The sequence below is a fragment of the Monodelphis domestica genome, chromosome 8 (assembly GCF_027887165.1).
Source record: "Monodelphis domestica isolate mMonDom1 chromosome 8, mMonDom1.pri, whole genome shotgun sequence".
NCBI classification, from domain to species: domain Eukaryota; kingdom Metazoa; phylum Chordata; class Mammalia; order Didelphimorphia; family Didelphidae; genus Monodelphis; species Monodelphis domestica.
Window position 1 is genome coordinate 176,189,672 of NC_077234.1, and position 22,852 is coordinate 176,212,523.

The 22,852-nt window shown below is 33.1% G+C and overlaps 1 protein-coding gene, 1 long non-coding RNA gene and 1 other non-coding gene across 3 annotated transcripts in view; 1 reads left to right on the top strand and 2 right to left on the bottom strand.

Moving 5' to 3' along the window:
- Positions 1-22,852, bottom strand: part of NALF1 (NALCN channel auxiliary factor 1) — a 731,256-nt gene that overhangs the window by 163,895 nt on the left and 544,509 nt on the right. The gene's annotated exons all lie outside the window — the stretch shown is intronic.
- LOC130455893 (uncharacterized) overlaps positions 1-22,852 on the bottom strand; it is a 230,490-nt gene that overhangs the window by 13,469 nt on the left and 194,169 nt on the right. The window lies entirely within an intron of this gene.
- Positions 17,177-17,283, top strand: LOC130456032 (U6 spliceosomal RNA). Its single transcript, XR_008914309.1, has one exon. It is a non-coding gene; the product is annotated as a U6 spliceosomal RNA (small nuclear RNA).

The window sequence follows — 22,852 nt, forward strand, 5'->3', positions numbered from 1 at the left end:
TCTGAGAATCAATACACTGTATTGGTTCGAAGACAGAAGAGTGGTAAGGACTAGACAAAAGGGATTAAGCAACTTGCCCTGGGTCACACAGATAGAAAGTGTCTGAGATCATATTTGAACTCAGGACCTTCTATCTCTAGCCTTGGCTCTCAATCTACTGAGCCACTAGCTGCCCCCTTTTATGTACTTTTAATGATCTCATAGTTTTTATGAATTTACCTATCAGTCTTATTTAGAAAACTTCAAAGTCAATATAATCAGTTCATATTTTTCTCTTGAGTTTCATTTTCACTGGACATCTCTCTGTGGATGAGTTATCCATAGATAAATCAAATATATTATATTCCAAACAGACTTAATTATCTTTCCCCCCTAAAACCAAAACAAAACAAAGTTGCTCTCCTAACTTCTCTTTTTTTCTGCTAAAAGCCTTTCAATAGCATGGGTGCAAAAGAAAATGTTTTAGGAGCCAATGACCTGTGTTTCCACTATTATTTTATGATTTACTATCTTTATGATTTTGAGCAAGTCATTTAACCTCTGTTGTCTTTAGCTTTCTCAATCTTTAAAACAAGTTGATTGAACTATATAACCTTTGAGCTCTCATCTGGCTCTAAATCTTTGAAGCTTTGATTTTACAATCCCTTTACCCACCCAGGTTTGTGAGTCATCCCATACTTCTCCCTGTCTCCTACCCTCAGGATTCAATCAGTTACCAAATCTTCCATATCACTAGCATTTTCCCCCTTATTTCTTCTAATTGAAGGACCATTAAATTTCAGGTCCTAATATTTCATTTGGACTATTATTATGACCTCTAGAATATGAATGTGAAGAGTCTTGGAAGATGCTTCTTGAGAAATTAGCTTATGGCTATAAACTCATGAGAAATCAAGAACTGAACATTATAGGATTTTCCCCATGAATTGTAATAATCACTGATTTATTTTTTAAAATTTTTATTTAAAAAATATTTACCTTCTGTCTTAGAATTAATACTAAGCAATGGTTCCAAGGTAAAAAAGTAGTTAGGGTTAGAGAATTGTGGTTAAGGGACTTGCCCAGGGTCACATAGCTGGAAAATGTCTGAGGCCACATTTGAATCCAGGGCCTCCCATCTCCAGGTTTGGCTCTCTATCCACTGAACCATTAAACTACCCTCACTTGTTTATTTTGAAATGAGCTGATAAATTTTCATCAGTTCTTTTTATAAAAATCTTCCAGCCTCTTGTGCTCTTCCTCTATTCTAGCTCATATATGTTGAAATAGATACACCTTATGAATTTATATAAATTCATATCATCACATTGACATATGACAAATTTACTTCAAATAGACAATTGTTTAGCAGCTACAACTATCCTCTATTCTTTTGATAGAGAATGAGCACATAACCCAATACTTATCTTCAAGTTGGTTATACTAAGTACAAAAGTATAGTGTCTTTAAGATTATGCTGTTCATCAATTCCATATTCAAAAGACAAATCTAGAAATACAATTTAGTTTAATGATGATCAGACTGGGTGAGAATTAAATAGTAGTAGAAAGAAAAATAAAAAAAGCTCATGGGATTTTCATATAAGATCATTCCATTCACTATTTTATATTAACTAATACTAATATTAACTATTTTATAATTAACTAATAATGTTTGTAGTTGTTTTTTCTCTTTTTTTAGTAAACATTGCTAAATGAGAAAATTATTAATTATGCTAAAATAAGCTATTTCCCTTTGTCATTTCATGTCCTGAACAATTAAATACTGTATGTCATCATGTTTACTATGAACCTTCTGAAGCTTAGTATATGAATATAATTACAGATTTAACTTGTAAAGGACATCTCTTCATCATAACCATACTGAATGGCCATTGTGTAGATAGGATGATTGTTCTAAGACATCAAATTCAAAAGTGGCTGTATTTATCATGAAAATAATACGAATACTCTCCCTATTCACAATCACTTTGAATGAGGGAACTTTGGACTTATATACTAAGGATTCCTTGAAAAATAGAGAAATATGGATGAATTGTCCCCTAGTAGTTCCCCCCACCTTTGAATGGGAAACAGGAAGCAAGAGTAGAGAAAATCTATATAACTTCCTTGTAAAATAACTTATCTACAGTGTTCATTTTTATAACAACTATTTTGAATGTCAAACTGGAACCACTCAACTACTTTTAAACATGGTAGTCTCTGATTTGTCTTTTCCTTCCTTGATTGTATTGCTCTCTTTTATTTTTTCCCTTGTAATGCATGTCACTTTTTAGTTTGTTCCCTAACTACTTTCACACAGTCCTCCTGCTTATTAACAAAATGCATCTTTGTTTCTGGAGCTTCTAATCATTGCACTTGAGTTTGTGAATCCACGTGGATGATGTGCTAAGACATCTATCCTACACTGTGTATTGTCATTGCCTTTTCTGTTACTAACAAAAAGAAGCTTTCCTCTTCTGCTCTACTGGTTGCTCCTATGAAAATATTACCTGAACTGCAGAGATACATATTATAACTGTTGAATGAGGAAAAGAAGAGGGCAGGGCAGGGGGCTGTAGTTTAATTGCTTCTGCCTGGAAGCCAACAACAAGCTGACTTTCCTGAATTAAGCAGAGAACGTACATTAGAGAAGCAGAATCCTATTTCCTGGATCATTTGATTGGTAACCCAAGGCATTGCAACATATCCTTTTCATTCATAGGATAGAGGAAGGGTGGAGGATGGGGAAGTGTTTCTATAGCTATACATGAACTAGATTTTATATAGAAAGCATATAGTTTAATTGGAAAGGAACTGATGTTTGAAGATTAAATAGGTACTGGATTTCCCACTATTATTTAAAATTTCATGCAACACAATAGAGATTCTATTCTCCCCTAAGCAATGGAAAAATTAGTTGCTTATTATAAAAAATGAAATGGTTTTTTTAGATAAATAACTATTCAAGATTACCTATAACACTGAAATAAGGAATCTACCCTTCACTCAAATAAATATTATAAATGAGTATGAAATTTTTGATTGATAATCACAAGCATCTATTAATCAGAAATGAGATTAGTTCCATTTATAAGGCAATTTATAATTGTTCTCATCATTATTAATCTCTTGAAAAGAAATGTTAACATTATAAAATATTTCACTCTGTAAACCAGTTAGCAACAGAAGGATAGGATAAATGATAGGAACAAAGAGATAATTATGCTGTCCCTCATTATTAAATCAGGAAAATGTTTCTAATTACTCTAAGGTGTTGGATTGATATAGCAATTTTTTACACTTTACAATTCTTAGGAAAACTCAAAATATTTGATTCTAATGGAAATATTTTCTTTTATTACCTATATTGCTTCCTTATCAGCTCTATTCTATGGATCAGTGTGCCAACTGATTTTTTATTTGTAGAATGGATATAGATTTTGTTTCACTTACAAAACTTAAATTTCAGTGGAAGAGCCTCCTATGTTGGGTTTTTTTTCTCTGTAATCATGGACAAGTCACAAATTATAATCTTTGGATCACTGTCTTAATACTTGAGCCAGGTTTCTCTTTGAGATAAAATATTTAAAATAAAATATTTTTGATTTTAGAACATAATGCTAATCAAACTGTCAAAAGTCTAATTCGCTTGTTGGATCAGAAAAACAAACAAACAAATCAAGTCTGTTTTTACTGACCAACTCTCTAACCCTCTCCAGTTATCCAGCCTTAGCCTTATCTTTACACAGTCTAGAGAGTGAATGCCATATCCCAGAATAACCAATGATTCTTTATAAAATACAGTATTATAAAATACTAAATAATAACTGTGAGTAGGAAAAATAATTCCTATGGCTGATTTTCCCTTCAGTCCAACTTTCCTCAACTTAAATAGTTTTACATTGTAAGCAAAATTAAAACAAACAAACAAACAAACAAACATATCTTAATTTCTATTCCATAATGGAATGTAGATACAGGGGCCTAGTGCAATGCTAAGACAACTATGCCAATTATTATATTTAATAAAAAGAGAAAAGTTAAATATTTTATTAAAAGGACTTCTATCATATCTTACAATTAAATAAGAAATAATACTATAGTGAATACCTAATTCTCTAAAGGTTTTCTTCTAAGAACTAATGCAATGTCACTACTCTTTCCAAAAACAACTATCCTATTGACACATACATGCATGTGCACACACACACACTATGATGATGATGATGATGATGATTAATCTTGGGGGATTTCTTCTTCCTTTTGTGGACTCCCCCCAGGTATTGTAGTCATTGTTTAGGATATAGTCACATACACACATACGTATATTCAGAACCTCTGTCTCTCTCTCCTCCATATATGCATATATTTATTTATCTTTACACAGTATATACTGTACACCTGCATACACATATGTATATGTGGGAGAAAGAGATAGAGATATACACACACAGTGAGGAAGAAAGAAAGAGAAAGACAGAGACAGAGAGGTTCCCCAAAGTAATTCCAATCCCAGTTCATGTACATATAAACATATTCATGTACAAATTCATACAATACACATCCATATATACACATATATATGTAGAGAGACACACGCAGACACAAAGATACATAGAAAAAGAGAGAGAGGCAAAGGCAAAGGGATGCCCCAAGGTAATTCCAACTCCCTCTTATGTGTGGTAAAACTGATTTCTTTTGAGCTGAAACATCTCTATCCAGGGAGGGCTAGAGACAGCAGCTCTTCCTGAATGATGTCATGAGACTATCATAAAAGGGCATGGTCTCTTCAAGGGTGTTTAGCAGTCACCACTGGCAACATGTCAAGAGATGTTCCCTTTTCTAAAATGCCAAAGATTGGGAATGCTTGCATTTGACATATGAAAGCTTTAAGAGGAAACCTATGACAAGTAGGACTGAGACTTAAACAATGAGTCAGTTCAGTTCAATTCAATCCAAACTGAGAATTTACTATCCTCAATCTTCTCTTTGGGGGATGCTATTCCACCACACTTTTTGTTTGAGTTAATAACAAGGTCTAAGGCTTATCTGTATAAGGGAGACTCAAGTGCACTCTGGGAGGATGCCAGAAGCCTCATGGCTCCCTGGCACCTAGAAGATGCCTGCCTCTTGGTTCCATTGATTCCCAGCATCCACAAGACCATGCTTTGATACAGATTGAGTTCAAGCCCACCAAATCAGAGGGCCTAAGAAAGGGAGGACACAGAGGAGATAAGCTTAAGGTTTTAGGGGGGAAAAAGAGTTCTTTTTGCATTAGAAGAGACAGAAAGGAAAATGTGAGTGGGTGAGGACTGGCTAGTGGAGCTCCAGTATGTCAGAGATCTGGCTGAGAAGATGGCAAAACCAGCAGCTGACAATATGTGGCTCCCTTTTTCTTCTCTGACCCACTTTTTATTAAATAATAAATAATTATAAATTAAGAGACCATCTCCAAAAATTTTAATCTTACAAAACAATGAAGTGACTACAACTTATGTTACCGTACTAGGCTGGGAACACAAATAGGGCAAATGACAGTTACACAAGTTTATCATCCAATGGGAGATCTCTAGCCGGTAGATAAGTGATATATTATCCTGTGACAGAGACAAAAAAGAGATCTGGATAAAGCTGTACTGGAACAAAAAAATGTCTTTACAAAATACCGAAGGAGTCATCATCCAGCCTTTGTCTAAAGACTTCTAATGAAGAGGAAACCTATTGCCTTACCGAAAAGCTCACTCAGGTTTTATTAGGAAGCTTTTCCTTACTTCAAATCTAAACCTTCATGATTTCCACTCTTTGCCATGAGGGAAACGATTCTAAAGGGTATTGTAAAGGTAAAATTAAGCTTACCACATAACTGGATAAGAATGTTGTAAGTGGGTAAGTGAAGGACGATTTCAAGGTTTCAAGACTGGGGGCACAGAAGGATAGTAGCTCATTTTTCAGAAATAGGAAAAGAAAAGTCATGGATGAGAGGATAATGAATTCAACTTCACACATGTTGGGATCAGGGTGCTGACAGAATCACAGAATGGTGTAATCTGTGTATTTTTCATAATAAGTGCTCCATCACAAAATTTTCCAGAACTTGGATAGAAGTTAGTATTTTCCCCTCCTTTTCCAACACCCTTCACCCCCTCTCTAAAAACAAAACCCTTGGTCTGTCCACCTCAAATTTCAAAGACTTTGAGGGATGGAGTAGTTAATTTATATTTTAAAAATGTCAAAGAAGATCAACTCACTTATCTTTAATGACAAAGAATATTCCTGTTATGACTGGTACTAGCTGCTAGGAGGGGAGGGGGGAGTTTCTAGGATTAGAAGACCTTATGAATTGGGTCTTTGAATGTAATACTTTGACATTCCTCAAGTATCCAAAGCAGGGAATGCACCTTTCAGGAAAGAAGAAACACTGCTATCATACTTTGGTCTTTCAAATCCCTGTTTGTGAACTTATTGCAGTGGTGGGGTCCACTGTTCGAGACCCTGGCCCACTCACATAGAATTGTAATGACCCTCAGTTACCATCTAGTTTTACCCAGGCTGTATCTTTCATAAGCCCAAAAGTATTCATGTGTAAATGTCCAGCAGACCACTAGAAATCATAAGAATGCAGATTAGAGCTGAAAGGAATCTTAGGGGTTAGCTAGTCTAATGTTTCCATTTCACAGATGAAGAAACTGAGGCCAAAAGACTTTGAGTGACTCAAAGACATAAAACCAGCAGAACTGGAGATTTGAGTTCTAAATTCAAAATCCTTTTCACTAAGCCACACTATTAACCTAGGGCTGGACTGGTAATTAGGGAAGATAGTGGGGATGAGATTACATTTAAATGACAAATGAAATGATGAGATCAGTTGCCAAAGGAAATTATTATGTGGAAAGGATCTAAGGACCCAACCCTTGGACAAACACACATTTAGAGGTAGTAGTGAAAAAACTGAATAGAACTATTTTGGATGAAGAGAATCTGGAGATAGCCCTGTCACAGTGAGGAAGAAGAGACTATAGAGAAAAGAGGATGATCACAAATGCTAAATTCCACAGAGAAGTCAATCAATTTAAATTACTAATTCTGATTTTTGTTGACTAATTTTTATTGTAATATGTGACTCTTGTTGACCCCTTTTTGAGAGTTTTCTTGGCAGAAATACTGTAGTGGTTTGACATTTCTTTCTCTAGCTCATTTTACAGATGAGAAAACTAAGGCAAATAAGGTAAAGGGACTTGCCTATGGTAGCAAAGCTTGTAAGAATCTGAAGCCAGGTTGGACTCAGTCAAGTGTTCTATCTACTGTGTCACCTGGTTGTCTGTTAATTCTGACAGAGGATGGCAGACTTTTATATTTGTTAATTCAAGATGTTACTTTGACTTGCGGTCTATTATCAAAAATGGGAATGAGCTATAGTGTTAATTTTTAGATCACAAACTGTCAGATATCATGGAGTGAGTTCATCTTTCTAAATAATGAAACAGAGACTTTCTCTTCTACCAGAGCCCGAAAGTCATTATAATTTTCATTTCAACTATTCATCGATTTATGTTTAGGGATAAAGTATACATTTTGCTCCCCTCTGAAATTGTCAGTCTCCACTGCAAATGTTAAGGGAGCACTATACATTTGTGAAAGGGTGATAGCAGGTAGTTGGTCTGAGTCCTATTCTGAGTGTGACTATAAGTAAACTACATAATCTCTGATTCCTGGGGCTGCTAGTTCATTCTGTGGATAGAGTGCCAAGCCTAGAGTCAGTGAAACCTGAATTCAGATCTGACCTTTGTCACTTACTGTCTGACCATGGCCAAGTTATTTAAACCCTGCTTGCCTCAGTTTCTTCATCTGTAATATAATTGGAAGTCTAAAATTGGAAATGTAAAAATAATTATACTGACCTTCCAAGGTTATTATAAGGATCAAATGAGATAATAATTATAAAATCCTTAGCCATCATCATCATCATGAGTCTATCTTTAAAATGGAGTTAATAATACTAGCACCACCTATCTCAGGGATGTTATAATGATATCACATTGAAAACTTTAACATATTATATGTGTGTTATGAGTCTATTGTCTACATCATTAGAATATGCAATGATAGCAATTTTATGTACACAGTACTAATGGTTTTTTTAATCAAAATCTGATAGTTATTCTAAAAAAATATAGTGACCCAGGGCAATTTCAGACTCATAATGAAAAATGCCATCACATTCCAGGAAAAGAATTGATAGAGTCTGAATGAAGACCAAAATATACTATATTTCACTTTCTTGCTTTTTTTTTTTCTTTAGATCTCTTCCACAAGTAGGGAGAAATGATTTACATGATTGCGCATGTAAAGTCTGCATCAGAGTACTGGATTGCCTACTATCTTGGGGAGTAAGAGGAAGGAGAGAGAAAATTTGGAACACAAAGTTTTAAAAATAAATGTTAAAATTGTTTTTATATGTAATTAGGGAAAACTAAAATATTATAAAAATAAAAAAGATGGAAGGTAGGAATTCTCTTCAAAGGCTCATGGTATATAAAGAAAAGAGGACATATAAAAGAGACACTGAGGAGACTGAAATGACAAGATTTGGTGATGGAAGAGTGAATCGAGTTTGATTAAGAGTTAAAGTGAGAATAACTCCAAAGTTCAAACTTGGATAAGATGATCCACAATGAATGATTTAAAAGCTATAAGCAATACAAGAATCCAAGCCAACTTCAAGGAATTCATGGTAGAAAAGGCTTATCTACCAACATAGAAGGAATTAAGATTCTGAATGCACATGTAAACATATCATTTTTCATTTTTTTCTTTTGTTTTTTTCTTTTATGAGGTATGTATCTCCTTTCACAATATGATGAATATGGAAATATATATTGCATAATAGCACATGTGACCTATATTATCTAACCTGCTATCTTGGAGAAGGCAGAGGGGAAAGAGGGAGGGAGAGAAAATGGATTGCAAAATGCCAGAAAACAATTATGAAAAAAAGATTGTTTCTATTTGTAAAAAAAGAATTTCATGAGACTAAAATAAAAAAAGGTTCAAACCTGAGATGCTTTGGAATGATGATGCTATTCTTGAATAGAGAATAGAATTAGGAAGAATTTGGGAGAAAATAAAATGCATATAGAGCCCTTAATTATGTGTCCTAAATTTATGTTTCCATAATTTTGGAGATGGACTACCTAAACACAGAGGCATGATGGTCAATATGAAACACAGCAACAGATAAATCAACCTAACAAAAAAAATGCAAAACCGTAATCAAGAAAATACAAAATAGGCAAGTGAACCAATGTTCTAGAGGACATTATACTATTCCCCTGAAAAAGAAAAATTTTCTAGATGTTCACTTCTCAACTATTAAGACTAGTTCTCTTATTTTATGAGAAGTTACTATATCTATGGTCTTCATGAAACAAGAAAGCTCTATCTCAAAAGATAAAATTATCCAACTTCTATTCTAGTAAGTTTCCTTCATAAGATTAACATGTATATAATTCAGAATCCTATGCCACTTTAAAAGGGATCCTCTGAAAATTTTTAAAAGACTGATGCTTTGCCTCTCATCTGAAAATCGGCAAAATTTAAAAATGCATAATATCTTTTGAATTTTCTAATTAATAAGACATATATTTATCATGTATTCGTTGGACATTTTGTGTCAAAATGGAAAGTGGAGAACATTAGACAAAAAGAAGTCCTAATAAAATAGAATGATTTAAATTTGTTGCCTTAATTAAGTGATAAACTCTTGGGAAATGTAATATAATAGAGGTTTTCAAAATAGTACCTATTTCAATCCTAAATCCTCCTTTTTTTCCATTTGGAAAGGAAAATTACAGAGGCCATCATCACTCACAATGAATGCAATGAAAAAAGTGAACAAGCTCAAAGATGGTGTGAAATTCATATTAGAGTTAAGGATTGAGGTATGAGACTGCTGAAGTACTATGTTAAAAAAAAAGAATAATGTATTAATAAAATGTTTTCCATCTCAAAGAATGTCATTTTATGAGTAACATTTTCAGATATGATAATACTTTTGTAATAGATTTTTATTCATGAACATCATTTTTAAAACGAAACTAATTTGGCTAGCCAAGATAACAGCAGTGAGTTCTCTATCAGTCTCAAGGAATTTTAGGAGAAAAGCTCTCTCTCCACATTTTCTCTTCAAGTTCTAAGGCCAGACATACATAGGATTGCTGTATTCAGGGACCTGACATGAACAAACCTGTGATATTAGATTGTAAGTCCTGGAAAGTTCATCTAATTTTAAGTTTCAAATGTATACCCAAGATGTAATTCTTGTAATGTAATAAATAGTGAGCATAAATTAAAATTATCACTTTAGTATTGAAAATGTCAGCATTACATCATTAACTTATAACATCATATACAATATCTTGACTAATTATAAGTGGTAGGAAATGCTTCTAGTATATACCTGTCTGCTTTAGTTTCCTCTTCTATAAAATACTATAAGGAACAAAGCAAATAAGATTGCAAAGTTCTTAACATAATGTCTGGCATTTTCTTGTTGTTCTTCATGTGCTGAGTCACATCTGACTCTGTGACTCTCTGACCTTATTGTACAGGAAGATTTCTTGGCAAAGATACTAGAGTTCTTTGCCATTTCCTTCTCCAGGAGATTAAAGCAATAGAGGTTAAGTGACTTGCCCAGAGTCACACAGCTGGTAAGAATCTGAGGTCACATTTGAACTCCAAACCTATGCTCTACCCAAAACATCACGGACCTCCTCACCTGGCACTTAGAAGGTCCTTAATAAATGACTGTTTCCTTCATATCCATCATCTCTTCAAAATTCATTTTCACTAATTTACTTAAGTTTTAAGTGTTCCATATTTGAAAATTTGGAGTCATTTTGGTTTTCCTTTTAACTCTATTTCCTATAAAAAAATTTCCTAAAAATTTCCTTTCTTAGAAAAAAATCTCTCTAAGTTCCATTTTCTCTCCACTGCAAATAAAACAACTCTTGTTCAGATTCTCATAGCCAAAAGTTGGGATCACTGCAACCACCTCCATTTTGTTGTGGTTGAGGGGGACTTGGGCACATCTGTCTCCATTCATCTTTCTGTTTGGTTCCTGATTTCCTCCTATCTTCAGAGCCCAGCCCTATCTATTGCTGGTTCATGCTAAGACTTCCCTCAGTACCTGGAGCCTCTTTCCCCTGAAAACATGTATCTCTGGCCCATTCAATGTGGAATATCCCTTCACAAGGCCTGTTTCCTTTTTCCCAATCGTGAATTCTTCCTGGAACCTCTACTTTGTGGAAGGGTTCTGGTAGAGCTTCCTATGTCCCCAGGCTGGATACCTTCATTTTACTCTCTTAATGCTTCTTTTCATATCCTTTTTTGTGGGCCCTCATATCTGATTAGAATGTAAATTCATTTGGATACAGAGACTATCTTCCTTTTTTGTATTTCTATGCCCTGCTTTTAGTATATATCTGGAACACAGAATGCATTTAATAAATGATTGTTGCCTTTCTTCCTGGGATCAATCCATGTTTTTATTCCATTACCAAATTAATCATCCTATAACATTTCTTTCATCATGTCCCTCTTCTGCTCAAGAAATCACAACAGCTTTCCATTGTCTACTAATTTAAAACCAAAATTTCTGAATCTGACTTTTCAAGATCTCAGAACTTTAGTTCCTTCGATCTAAAATGTAATATGAAAAATTATGTATAGTTTCAGAGAGGTACACAACAAATGCAAAAAAACCCTGATTTTTTTGTTTGCTTTTTGAAAACAATTATTTTATATTCTAGAAGGCAATCTTGGCATTCCTAGAGCATTCAGAAATACAAATTTCTGTTTATTTATTTTTATTTTTTTGCAGATCATCTCTATACAATGAGAAGATATCCTTTTCCTTTTTTTTTATTTAGTTTTGGTTTTGGTGAATATGTTGAAAAGGCTTCTCGAAAAGGCTTCTCCATAAGACCTTGGCTTTTCTCTTTTTTAGTCTTCCTAAACTTTAGTAATAAGTGCATTTTCCCCTTCTGATAGGAAGCAAGAATTACAATTTATTTGAAATAGAAAAATAGAAACCATTTAATTTTAATTTAATTTGTCAAGCTCATATACCTTAAAGAGGTAGTGCTGAATTCATTTATTTATTTATTTTAAAACACTTACTGTGTACAGTACTGTGTATTAGTTCCAAGGCAGAAGAGTGGTAAGGTCTAGGCAAGGAGGGTTAAGTGACTTGTCCAGGGTCACACAGCTGGAAAGTGTCTGAGGTCAGATTTGAACCCAGGACCTCCCATCTCTAGGCCTGGCTCTTAATCCACTGAGATACCCAGCTGCCCCCAAGTAGTGTTGACTTTAAAATTTCATTTCCCCATATTCTTGCTAATTTGTCTCCAACTGATTACCTGCCTATTTATTCTACCTTTCCAGAGACTGGCATCTTAACCTGTAATTAAGATATCATAACAATAGCACCACTGCTAATATGCATTGAGCCATTAAAAAGTTTATTTTTATAATGAGTTGTGTGAATGAAAAATATTTTCTAAGAAAAAAGCATACAGACTATGGCTTTACAGGTGGTCTGAGTGCCTTATGGTAAGATCTCTCTATTCATATATTACTAATTCTGAATTTGTGAGTATTTGAGAAGGGGCCTAGAAATTTGGACTGTGAAATAGGTTCTTTGTTAGTAGAGTGGGTAGATAGTTTTTATAATACTTAACAACTTAGTAAAAACAAACTACAAAGAGATTTGGACTAATATTTGATTATGACAATAAATTAGTTCATTTAAAAGAATCCTTATCTATTCATTAAAGTATTCTGGCACCTGCCTTCCTTGCCAGTATTGTGTTAGCTATTTCTGTGTGCACTTGAAAGTAGTAAAAACAAAAGACTCCAAATTCATACTTTATTAATATCAAAGATCAACAACACCTGCATTTCTCCCCAAAATAGATCTTAGTTGATGAATTGTCACTGTATTGAACATACCTACTTCAATGTCCACTGTTTTACTTTTGGCCCATTTGTGGCATAATTCCTTCCTTGTTCATGACTACAATCAAAACATTCATTTCAGGAATTTTAATTCTAGTAGTTCTGGGTATCTTACCATTTAGATTTCTGTCTAATTTAGACTTTTTAAAAATACATCATCCTTATTCATCCAATAATATATATGAGTGTTACTTTCTCAAACTACCTTTTTCTTTATTTACATAACAGAAGTAAAATATAGGGATTCAATAAAGAATAAAGAGGTGTTGAATAAACAGGAGAGGGAAAGTGATTGCTGAGTTGCAGTTCTTGTTAGGGTCTACTTTCTTTAGCATAATTCAAGGGTAGGCTTGTTTAATTATTGGGAACCTTGAGGATGCAACCAAAGATGGCCCCAAGTGTGATCTCTTGGATCTTCTTCTCTTGCTATGAAGAGTTCTATAGAATAATGGTGCCAGGACCATGTGTAACAGAGTGCTGAGACCATATGATCTGGCAAATAGGAACTTTTGATGCTCCTTGACCCAGGCTCCTAAAGTTCTCCTTTAACTTCTCACCAGATTTTATTTATCTCCTATTTTTTATAGAACCGAGAAGGAACATTTTCATTGGTCTCAGTCTCATGGCTAATAAGTCCCAAATTAGACACAAAAGACTGTCTGTCCATCTTGAATTTTATCTCAAAATTCTATTAAACATGAAAAGGAGAAAAACTAACCCTATCATTTTTTGAAAGTACTTGGGCTTACAACTGTTCCCTTGCTTTTTTTCTCTCCACGCTGTATAATGAAGAAAGAGAATGACAATTCTCATCAAAAGTTTTATTTATTGGGCTACCTCAGAGTTTGATATTATTATAATTACTTAGCATTATCAGTCAGTTTCCAAATAGAAAAAAGCATAATATTTATGAGAATATTCCTTAGTCAGTTTTAAAGATCATTGAAAACGTATATGAAACATGAGTCTGAATATTCCTTAGATTTATTTCCAAAGATCATTACAAATGCATATGAAATATGAATTTTAATATTAGTTTGGGAAAAGAAATAAGCACCATGGGAATAATAGAAATTATATAGTTAATTTAGGAAAATCATGGGATATTAAAGAATAGATAAAGATATTAACTTTAAACAGAAAATGGGGGAAAATACAACCATTTCTGATGTATATATAAAACGGAATAGCATCAAACATTAGTTAAATTAACAAATATAGCTTCTCAAAATCTAGAGGGAACAAATGAAAATATTGTTGATTTCAATTAATCAAAATATTAATTGTTCCTAAAAAGTGTAGCTGGCTATATTGGTGTTTAATTGTGTTTTTAATTAATCAAAAACAGTATTAATCTGTGCTGTGTGATATTCATGAATATCAGATTGTATGCATGTGCATTCAGTTATAGTCACCATAGCATTAAAAATATACAGAAAAACAAAAATAAAAGCATTATAATAAAATGACAGTAACTAAAACCAAAATAGATTTTCGTTGTGTTTTAGGTTGTAGTTGAATTTTATTAACAATTTTATACAAAAATAAAAATGAAGGATTTTTTATCTGAATTGAATTAAGGCAGATAGATTTCATAACACTAAATATACTTACTAACGGATTAAGAAAATAAAAGTGGTTTGAAAGAACTTAATTCAAATGAAACCACTTGCTCTGATTGCTACAGAGAATCATCATTGATAGTTCTAGTATTTTCTAGTAAGGTATTATCATGAGATTGGAACATACAAGAATTAAAACTTTCTGGAAAGTGGAAAAATATAAATGAATTTGGTTCAATTTGAGCTTGATATTGGGAAAACACTTATACGCTAAGAAATGTTTATAAATGTCAAATAGTGTCATGACACAGTAATGTCAAGTTATATCAGTACTAGCTGATATATGAATTTTTCTTACCTCTTGATTTCAGACTCTAAAAATAACACTTCAAAGAAATGCATATTATGTTTCACATTCTTATTTCTATGCTACATTTACCCTACACCACAGGATGATAGATTTAGAACTGGAAGGAACTGAAGAGATAATCTACTCTAGAAATATTGAACTCAACTAGAAATAATCCCCTATACAAAGACACATGTGATACCCAATGGAATCGGTGTCGGCTATGGGAGGGGTGGTGGAAGGGGGGGGGTGAAAAAAGAAAATGATCTCTTTTTTCAATTAATAATGTTTGAAAATGACCAAATAAAATAATGTTTAATAGAAATAATTCCCTATAGTCTACATATTTCTTTGAAAAACACAAATTAAAATGATCTATGTTGTATTATATTTTTATTTTGTTAAACATTTATCAATTATATTTTAATCTGATTCTGGTCCACATAGGAGTTTGGCAGGGGGGTCTTTTTTTGGGGGGGGCACATTTAATCTAGTAGAATCCTTTGATTTTCGGCTCTGGAAACTAAGCTTTGGAAACTGAGGCACAATGAAGTAAAATATTTGCCTAAGTTCACAAAGATGAACAGAAAGCTGAATCAGATTCTGAATCAAGAGTTTCTGAGTCTAAATCAAGCACTTACCATTATGCCTCTAGAAGGTGTGGATAAGCAACAAAATACCTCTGTCCACAAATAATCACTTGAACTTCATTCCAGGTTGGGTGTATTTAATGGGAATTAGATGTTAAAGAAAAGAAGTGCCTTGGAAATGGGGAAAGCTGGAGAAACTACTATGGCCTGAAATGAAGAACCAACTGCTTTGGCAGTCTGGTTCTGTCTCTTCAGTCAAGCAACTTGCTATGAGACACAGAAAAAGAGCTAGAGTAGAGAAAGTGAGGATTTAGGCAGCTGGTGGAAGCCAAGGAAGAGAAAGCCTTCACAATGAAAACAACTCTCCCCATAACACCTCAGAAGGACCCCATACAGCCAAAATAAAACACATGGGGGAAAGTAATTTGGAAAACAGGAAATGGCACAGAAATATAAAATGTTTCATAGTATCACAGAATTATGGACTTGGAAGTAAATTTTATTACCAACTCTTTCCCAGTCTAGCAGTCCTTTAAAATAAAGCAGCTATGACATGAACATTAGACCTAAATTTGAACACTTTCAATAATTAATTCATTGTCTCAAAAGAAATCTACTTATATTTATTTTAATTTAATTTATTTTTTTGCTGCTTATATTTTTTGATAACTCCTAGTCATGGGAAGATCTTGTATTGATACAAAAATTCCTTTCCCATGACTTCTACCTTTTAATCCTTTTTCTAGCCCTTACAGGTATAAAGATTAAATTTAATCTCTCCTGTGTTTGGCAATTCTTTAACTATTTTTAAAACACAAGAAGCCTGGAAACTCAATCAATGGCACTGAAAAATAGGGTAAGTAAGTATTAACTAAGGTGAGTAACTAGCTACTAGTGAGTAAGCAAATGTTAGGTGATGCAGATACATAGTTGGTTATGGTGGTAGATTCTGGGTTCATTATCAAGCAAAGAGAGAATGGAACATGTTTGAGCCTGGACTCCTGTTGTGAAAAAAACTAAGTATGAATGAGATCACTCCATTAAGAACAGCTTCTGGAACAGGTAATAGACTAATGGATTGTCATTCACATATTTTAATACTTTCCTTTTCCTCTTAGTATAATGACCACTTTAATGCCATTGATTATCCTAGATACTGCTATGGGTCAGTACCGAATCATTTCAGGTTACTGAACATAATGATCAGATTACTTTGAAACTTTTAACTGAGATAAGTCATTAGACCTCAAAAGAGTCTTAATAGGTTTGACATTTTTGTGAATGTGATGTATTTTTAGGTTTGCAAATCTGGCACTGAGTCTTATTTCTTCTTTCCTTTTCTTCAAAGTAGATGAGTTGTAATGTACTGAATAGTGTACAAAGTGAAAAGGCACATATACTAATCTTAGATACAGCAGAAAATATAAAATTCCTCCCAAAATATTTAAAAAATACAATTCTATTAAAATAGTTCAACTTAGCAACATATTACATCATGTTCTAAACTGAAAAAGTCCAAGATTTGAAGAAATGATGAAGTACAACTTTAATTACTCTCTCTAATATTTAACTATTTGATCCCTAGTCCAAGCTTAATCTTATGCACAGTCTTTATTAAAAGAATAGTCTTTATTTAAAGAATAAAGATTCTTTTTAATTCACTCTTCTAAAGTTAGTCATTTGCTTCCTTCAGCAGCACATATACTAAACTTGGAATGATACAGAGAAGATTAGCATGGCCCTTGTGCAAGGATGATACCCAAATTCATGTGGCATTCAATATTTTTTAGGAAGGCAGATGAAAGTATATTATTTTTTGCTTATTTGCTTGAGTATATGCTTTGGGATTTGGGTTTTATAAGATTTTTCACTTATAAAAATGAACAATAAGGAAATGTTTTGCATGATAATACATGTATAACACAGATTGAATTGTTTGCCAGCTCTGGTGGGGAGAGGAAGAAGGAAGGAGGGAAACAATTTGGATCATATAACTTAGGAAAACTTATGTGTAAATTTATTACATGTAATTAGCAATAAATATATAAATAAATAAAATAAAGTTAGTCAAAAGAATTTCCTAACATCTATAATGTCATCCACATGGTAACATCAAAAATTCTAAAAAAATGACAAAATGCTTTTCTTATTTGCCTGTGCTTTCTCTCTATCTTGACCATAAATAGTGTCATATGTCTGATTTTTTAGGGCTAACTAAAAGAATGATCACGCCATTCTCATCTACTTCTCTGCTCTCATTTCCCTTCTCATAAATAGCAGAAGAGAAAGAGAAACTTGCTGCTATAGAACTTCATGTTAGAAGCACATCACCATTTGACTATATATATATATTTATATATATAACATATATGCTTTTATAAATCATGTTCTTTTTCATCATCAATTCCCTTCCTTTTAGCTCCACCAACAAGAAAACAAAACAAAATAGCATTTATTGGCTACCAATGGCTTGAAATTTGCTAGTAATTTACACAATAGTTTTTTATGCTCAGTAATTTGCTTCTGATACAGATTTGAAAATACATAAATTTTAGGTTTGAGAAGGTTTGGCACACACACACACAAATTTTATTAAAATATTATGCAAATTGACATACTGGCTATACAACTATGGCCAAATCTCCTAACAGCCAAGTGACTTAGGCAGCAATCTAAGACTAAAATTTTCATCACTGGAGGGAATTTCCACAGAGGAAATACTTATAATAAAATTATCCAAATATAATAAAGAAGTAGAAATTTAAGAAGCTTCACGAAAAGAGATGTAAAGGAGCTGCATCAGGTAGTCAGATTCAATTGAATATGAAGGAGGAAACTTCCCAGCTATGTGAACTTGGGAAAGTCACTTAGCTTCTTTTTGACTCTAGAGATGGAAATGGCAAACCTCTCCAGTACCTTTGATAAGAAAACCCCATGGATAGAAGCCCAACTAGTCTGGAGTCAGATACAATTGAAACAATAATAACAACAAAGGAAGTAAATTAAGGCAGGTCTTGATTCATATTATTTATATTTATTGGAATGTATAGGAAAACTCTCCAGTTTGATCAGGGACACCTCTGATCCACCCCTTCATAGACAGATGAAGTTGTTTCAACCCTTTGATTCTTTTATATATTCACTTGTGCTAAATGAATTATGTCTTCTCAATAGATGAAAATATTCTCTCACTGTGGGAGCTATAATATTCAGAAGCTTAATAATACCTTCTCTTAAGGAAGTAGCTGGGGAGAGCAGAATTCTCAAGCAGTTAGTATAGTTTCTAAATACGTCTAACTTGCAAACAGGGAATAATTTGAAGCCTGGGAAAAAATCTATTTTAAGTTGTTAATTTATTCTTCCCAAGAAAACAATTGTCTCCATATGCTTTATTGCCCAATTCAAAATTAGTGTATCACTTATCTGATTTGGAAACATGTGCCAATATACATGATACAGTGATTCAGAAATTATTTGAGACAAAATAAAATGATAAATTATGTTGACTTTAAACAAACTTCATAGATTTTTATATCTTTTAAGAAAATTTTAATGTATAATGACATTCTTTGTTATTAATCAACTACTTTACATTATTAGGAACTGGGTTTATATAATTTTACTCATATTCTTTAATTTTTTTATCACAAAGCCATACCTTTATCCTTTGGGCTATTAAGGGTATCTTTGACATTTTTCCAACAGCAATTTTGATTATATAACATAAGTTTTCACTGAGGTTCAATCAGATGAGTTCCTATACTACTTAATCATGTTTATTGCTTTCTCTCTAGAAAAACAAAAATAAAAACAAAACAAAACAAAAAAAAAACCTGACTCTTTCATGATATGTGTGACATGCATGCTGCACAGGCTGAGTTGTAGTATTCTATCTTCATTTCATAATTTTTATATTTCTGGAATGATTCTAGTTCTCAGTGTATGTATTCGTAGATGAATGGATGTATAAATGCATTTATGGGAATAGGTGAATCCATGCATCTAGCTATGTATCTATTAATCTAAGCTCAGTCTCCTTAAGCAGTAGGTACTCATGGGCCCAATCCAAATAAAGATGATCACTGAAGCTATTTACTGCTTTTTTTTTCAGTCTGTTTGCTCTGGTGGTCAGTCCCAAAGGTTCATTATATTGGTGATAAAATTAGTGTGGTTGTGGATATGTGATCAGCTTTAGTCTTTTTGCAACTCAGAACAACTTAACTCAAATGATTCTTAGCTTCCCTTATTAGCATGGATAACAGATGGGTGGTTCTACAATCACTAATATCAATATATTCATCAGAGTTCAATTATTCATTTTGTTGGGACAAAGTTTCCAGGATGACTGGAAGTAAAGAAGATAAGAAAAAAAAATGTTCAATGGTGATGAAGATATCTTAACCTAATAGGCTCACCTGAACTTCTGCCTAAAGATTCATAATATCATTAATGAAAATCTGTTTCAAAAACAAACAAAAAAAACCTCTTCTACTTCCAGTCTTTAGTATTCCAATATTTGGTTGTGTTGTTTTGCCTATGGCCAAATTGCTTTTCTGTTGTGTTTTTAATAGCAATTCTTGACAACAGTTTTGCTTTGTAAAGCTCTTCTTGCTGCTGCTAGGTTTTGACTCTATAAACAATATGTCCCTCCCAAGTTAAGTTCATCCATCACTTATAATTCTATCATCATGCTCCTCACTCAACGCCCCCCCCCCCCCCCCCGCAACCTCTCCCTTTGAATTAAGAGGCTTGAGGATCAAGTACCAAACTCCTTAAATTGCCTTTTTTTTTAATAGGGGACAGAAACTGTACATTGCGACTCACTCCAATCTGCAAAATCTTCTCTGCTTCGTTTTAATTCCACAGAACAGGATGCCTCATATCAGGTATCCCCTTGTGTGTCCTCTCTCCACCTAATTTTCCCTTCCTCCTTTTGTACACTGTGCCCCAACTTCCCACTAGATGGAGAGCTCCTTGAGGGCAAGGACTGTCTTTTAATTTTATCCTTAGCTCTTAGTATCTAGAACATAGTAATAAATTACATACATAGTAATAAATTAAATAAATGTTTATTGGATTGAAATCATTGACAACTGCTCTAATAATCTTGTCCTTCTGAAGGGCTCTGCTTATTTTCTGAAAATTGATTACCACAGCAACATTTTGTCATTTTTTGCAGTGTGTTTAATTTTTAAACATACTTTCCTTTTCATCTTAAAAACCACATGATTAAAAACATAACAAATAAGGCAATAAAAGTGGTGTCTAAGGCCCAAAATATAGCATTTGAATGATGAAAAGTTAAATAAAAAGGTTGAAAAAGCAACTCAACAGGCATATAACCAGTTTTTCTCTGGCCAAGGTCATATTTTCTGAAGCAGACTAATGTCAGAAGAAGTACTCCGTTTTGGCTATTATTATAGAGTAGTGATGTCATTGAATTGTATTTATATGTGTATGTATAACACACATAAAAATATACACACACATACTAGACGATGACAAAATTGGCTACAATTAAATCAGTGGTATTAAGATAGTCCTGGGAATGGACCCAAAGGAAGAAAGTTCAACAGTAAAGATTTCAAGGACCTTGAGGGACTGTTTTCCCCTCTATTCTTGTTATGCTGAATTTGGCTTGCATATATTCAGTGTCTTGGATGAAACTTCTAATATTTAATGAAGTATTTATACATGTACTATGAATGATGTCTCGAGTTTCATTATTTGGGAAGATCCAAATAATTGAACATGCTTTCAACTAAATATTCAGAATCATATAGGTAAAGTTCAGGTGACTGAGCAGTTAGGTTTTGAGTGAATATGATTCCAGTTAGGAAGATTTTATTTGTCTTGCAAAAACTAAATAAGAGAAAGTCTAGTTAACTTGAAAAAAGCAAGTTCTAGGAAGAATTCACCTCTCTGAATCTTCTTTTTTTTTAATCTGTAAATTTATAAGGATAATTGATATAATTTCAAAAGCATTTTCTAATTCTATAATTCTAGGAAGATAAGCAAAAAGACTAATTAAAATAATCAAAATATGCCAGTATATATCAGAGTTAATTTTTTTAAGCCCTTATCTTCCAACTTAGAATCAATACTGTACTGGTTCGAAGGTGGAAGAGAGGTAACGACTAGGCAATGGGGGTTAAGCAACTTGCCCAGGGTCACACATCTAGGAAGTGTCTAAGGAATGTAAGTACGTTATGACTTTTATCATAACCTTCCAACATGAGCAACTTACAAAGTATTCCTAAACTTAGCATTCCATTCTGAGATTTCCTTCCAAGTTTGTAGTATTTTTTTTACATTTCCCTTCAAATAGCATAATTCTGCATCACCATAGTTACAATGAAATTCTAGAATGAATGTGGTTCCAGCATAATTGCTGCATATTTGTGTACAAACAGCTGAACTGCATCTTTCAGCTTTAATATGTGATCACTCTAAATTCAAACCTTGTCATGAAGAACACCATACAATGCCCTGAAACAAGAGGAAAAAATGAAGATTTATGCTAACAGAATTCTTTCAAATACATGAAAGCATTTCTACCATCATCTTTCTCCCTCCTGCCATCTGTTCTTCTACAGTTCCATGGAATGAGATTACAAATGGATTTTTTTTTAAATGACTAGATAAAGTCTGAGGTCATAAAATATAGAGAAGGAGATTGCCACTTGTAATCCTAAACATATATGAATTTTGCTATATCAATGAGCAAATTATTATAGGGATAATAATGTCAATATGAATTATACCCAAAAAAGAACATAGGAAAGCATTCTCAAATACTCAAGGATCCATTTTTTTTTTCTAGGAAGGTCTTAAGTCTAAGTATACAACCCCAGTATACAATCTGGTTGTAATATTAAATCAGAGTTCCAGAAATGCATGGATTGTATGCAATGAATTTTAAGTAGCTTCATTCAAAAGCTAACTTTCTTGGGGACCCATCTCAATGAGGCGATATTTCTGTGGACTTTAGATAAATGGCAAGTAGCTTCACTTCTCTGAATAATAATGAAATGAAAATGGCTGTTTATAAGTCACATCCTTTTGAAATCATTGAATAAATCATTAAGTGAATACTGAATGAATATGTGATTTCCACATGTGATAAATTCCATCAATTAAAATCACAGTTCTCTGTGACTTACTACATAAATTCTAGTTAGCTTCCTTAGGCACAAAAAAAAAAATTGAATTGTTTGTTTCACATAACTAGGAAATATAAAAGTAGAAATTGGAACCCAAATTTTCTGGACTCCAGTCTTATGCCCTGAAAACTATGGTGAGCTGTGTGTATTTTGAAAAACCCAAAGTCCAGGGATATAATATGAATTAACCAAT